A 4341-nucleotide genomic window follows, 5' to 3' on the forward strand; every position below is an offset into this window, starting at 1 on the left:
TTAGATTGAATTTTTGTGACAATGAATTTTATTGTATTTAATACTGTTTGTTTTTTAATATGACAAATGCCTTTTTAACGATATTTTTTACAAAAAATCTGGAGTAGCATAAAATGCGTTTAAATTGTAAATTCTTTCTTTCTCTACAAATTCACATACTTTTCAATATCCTTGAGTAGATGTCTGTTAGTGTGAAAATGTTAAACCATGAAAGTTATGATGAAAACATATCAAAAGTAAGAAAAGTAATCATTTCCAGTAATATATAATTATGGGCCGGGTTGACCCGTGCTGAGTTTGAATAGGGCCGAGCTGACTCGAGGGCCAAGTACGTTTATGGGCCGAGCTGACCCTGATTCGAATTTACAGTGTTGACAGTGTTGTAGGATTTTGCTTTTTCATTTCTATTGTATATAGACTATCTATTAACATAGAAATAAGTTTATAATATAATATATTTAACTGTTGTGAACAATTGATATTCGATAACTGTATCAAAATTTATCTTGGCCCTCTTGATTTTTTATTTGGCGAGGTCCGAGGACAGACAGCCTTTCGCACAGACTACAATTTGCAGTTTGTATAGTAATTTTTAGTGTTTGATGATCAGAAGATTTTTTCCTTCTGAAAATCATGGACTTGAATAATTCAAATCTGTGTGAAAGCGCAAAGAGAAAGAGACGGAAAATTAATTTATTATTTCTATGTACAATATTGATGTAATAAATTTGTAATAAAACATGTGGGTCAATTTCCAGCAGAAATTGAATCATGATAAAGTATTTTTAATAATTTTATTTAACTTGTGGCTACTTGAAAATTTCATGCTGGATGTTTGCTTACCATTACATTTTGCATAAGAGCTCTATGATTGACATTAAAGTCCACCGGCCAATTCATTTCGGATATATCTATAATCTTTCCTATATCTTGTTATAATATAAATGAATGAACATCATTGTAGAATTATTAGGAAAAAATATATATATGTTCATTCTTTGTAAAAATGTTAGAAGACTTGCAAGTTACCGACTTCATCATTGCATTTATTTATTATTGAAAAAATGCTGAACAGCTAGTCTCAACAGTGTTTATAGGCTAGAATTTTCAGTTTGTATTAGGGCCAAAATTATTAAATATATTTTTAGTCATGATGGCTTTCCAATTGCTGTCATCAAACTTTAACCTTGTTCATAACTTTTTCAGATCTTGGTGTATTGTCTTCATACTTGGCCACAACAACCCATCAAATAGACCAGACTAAACTAAATTAACTTGACCACCATATTAACATTCAAGGTAAATGTCTAAATTTTCTTGATTTTTGCTATTAGTGGCTATAACTTTGTTATTTTTGAATGGATTGTCTTCAAACTTGAACAACTATCTTTCAGGATAGGACCTGACTCACTCATAAATGTCCTTGAAGCTTTTGTGATCAGAAGTTGTACAGAATAATACAAACCCAGAGCAATTTCATTCACTTGGTTTTGCAACTTCTTAGAATATGGATTTTAAAGATAGTTGTTTTCTTGAAATTTCAGGACAGTATAGTACTAGTAGATAGTAAAGACATTTAATACATACTGTATATACACTATAATTACTATAGTATACTATAAAAATCTTTATGCTTGGATAATTTTGAACAAATTGTTTCTTAAACAGTGTAAGAAATTAGGATTTGAACCGACTAGGCTGGTCGGACAACTAGATTGGAATATTCACTTGTCCAAAAGACTTTTCACTAGCACGATTCATTTGTTCAAAACACTTGTTTATATTGCCTCTGAAAATACAGTAGCATGGTCGGGCTTGTTACTGTGAAAAGTTGATAGCCCGAGGAGAAATTTAGTAGTCGGGCTCTCGGACTACTTCTAATTTCAAACACTGCTTAAATTATTGATTTGATATCAACTAACATAATTATTGGGATACTATATGTATATCTAATAATAATTATATTTTATGTTTCAGAAGTTCGGCCTACATGTCAGATTTATGAATGTGAACAGCAGGATATCGATTTTAAGGATGCTTTAGGGTCAATGACAATGAAATCACGAGAGATAAAGGCTAAAATGTGAGACTGTCAATCTGACTAACCTTGAAGTGAACAAATGGAAAAAATGTTTCTTTCAATAGCATGGGCTTTTAAGGAAGAGGTACATGATTATTTAGAAGTATTTGTATATGATATTTCTTAATTATTATATTCTAATAGCTTTTAACCAGGTTTTCCGAAGGAAAAAACTGGTTATTTTAATAGATTGAGGTATTATGAATTTAAATAATTTTGAAAAAAATTGCTGCTTAGCAAATAAAATACTTGGGGTGTCTGTGACTGATTGGTTTAGTTTCTTGACTTTAAACCTTTAAGCCTTTCACTGCTGTAAGTTCGAGCTCGGCAAGGGTTTACAAGTGGAATTTTAACTTTGCAATTAACTTTTTCTAAACAAATATTTCAGGAAACAGAGGCGCTTATATGATAGAACAGTAAAAGCAGGAGTGATAAGGAAAGATACATGTAGATGTGTCTTCATGTCGGAAACACTAAAGAAATAGAAATATTGTGGTTTTATAAAACTTAAAAGAAATTGGAATACCAGGAGACTGCCTGCCCTTTGCAATGTTGGATAATGAGTTCTTAGATGTGATGTCGAAAGCCTCATGAATATAGTACCATGACTTAATCTAATTAGAAAAAGAAATGACATTGAGGAGAAAACTAGTCACCAGTCTTTCACCAAGAACTAGAGATAACTTTCCAATATTTGAAATATCATAATATGTATAGAACTTTATTGAGCCACCAGTTTTTCACCAGGAAAATAAGATCACTTAACTATTTTTAGCTCACCTGTCACAAAGTGACAGGGTGAGCTTTTTTGATGGCTTTTCGTCTGGCGTCCACTTTAAATGACATCTCCTCATAAACCACTAAGCCAATTTCATCCAAACTTCACAGGAATGTTTCTTTGGTGGTCACCTCTAAATATTGTTCATAGAATGCTGGTTGCCAAGGCAACCAAAAGAAAAAAAATTAAAGTATCTTCTTTTAAAGAACCCAAAGAGCTAGAGCTTAGACAAAGTATCTTCTTTTAAAGGTATGAAACATCTTCTAGTGAGTGTCTACCAAGTTTGTTCAAATAAAAGCCCTGGGGGTCAAAATTGGCCCCGCCCCAGGGGGTCATTGAATTTCCATATATGCATATAGTAAAAACTTAAAAATCTTCTTTTAAAGAACCAAAATAGCTAGAGTTTAGATATTAAGCATGAAACATGTTCTGGTAAGTGTGTACAAGGTTTGTTCAAATAAAAGCCCTGGGGTCAAAACTGGCCCCGCCCCAGGGGTTTCATTGTTTTTAACTATTTGTGTGATGGCGGCATGGCCGAGTGGTTAACGCGTCGGACAAGTAATCTAAGGATTGCTGACCGCGTGGGTTCAAACCCTGTCAGGGGCAGCGGTTGTTTCCTTGAGCAAGAGACTTTACATTCATTACTGGTTGGTTCCAGGAACGGATTCGAGAGTGTTTTAATAAGCTTATAGCTTCCAACACAACCGAACTAAAATAAATTTGTATAAACCAACTATTTGTGTATAGTAAAAACTTAAAAAATCTTCTTTTAAAAAACCCAATGAGCTAGAGCCTAGATGTTTAGCATGAAACATCTCATGGTGTCGACCAAGTTTGTTCAAATTTAAGCCCTTGTATAAAAATTGGCCATGCCGGGGTGGGGGGTGGTGCAGAGGTCTTTGTTTTACATTATATGTGTGTAGTAAAAACTTAACATCATGAAACATCTTCTAACGGGTGTCTTACAAGTTTTGTCAAATAAAAGCCCTGGGGTTTAAAGTGGCCCCGCTCCAGGGGCCTATATTCACATGGCCCTCTTGTTGAAATATGTATGAACAAATCTTTATCAACTTCAAGCTTTTATTGAAGGAATTTGAAATAACTTGGCACAAATGATTGTTATAATAAGACAATGAGTCGTGTCAACAACCAGACCTCTACCTCCAGGGTCAAGGTCGCATTTGCTCATTCAAGGTCAACTTGTCTATTTGAGAGTATATCTCGTGTCCGGTCTATAACTTTCCTATCTCTAAAGGGATTTTGTAAATAGTTGCCACAATTGCTCACAATAATGAGAAGATGTGTCATGCTCAACAACAGGTCACCTGCCTCCAAGGTCAAGGTCACACTTGGAGGTCAAATATTAGCATAGTGTGTTACAGGGTATATTTCGTGTCTGGTCCATAACTTTGTCATTTATTGAAGGAATTTGAAATAACTTGGCACAAATGTTTGTTATAATAAGACGATGATGTGCAACAAC

The 4341-nt window shown here is 33.7% G+C and overlaps 1 long non-coding RNA gene across 1 annotated transcript; it reads left to right on the forward strand.

The window, feature by feature from the left end:
* Nucleotides 1-1165: 1165 nt before the first annotated feature.
* Nucleotides 1166-3513, forward strand: LOC132745621 (uncharacterized). The gene is made up of 3 exons (XR_009627878.1): nt 1166-1299; nt 1978-2165; nt 2469-3513. It is a non-coding gene; the product is annotated as an uncharacterized LOC132745621 (long non-coding RNA).
* The last annotated feature ends 828 nt before the right edge of the window (nt 3514-4341 follow it).

The sequence above is a fragment of the Ruditapes philippinarum genome, unplaced genomic scaffold (genome assembly GCF_026571515.1).
Source record: "Ruditapes philippinarum isolate M1 unplaced genomic scaffold, ASM2657151v2 ctg9591_1_1_1_1, whole genome shotgun sequence".
NCBI classification, from domain to species: domain Eukaryota; kingdom Metazoa; phylum Mollusca; class Bivalvia; order Venerida; family Veneridae; genus Ruditapes; species Ruditapes philippinarum.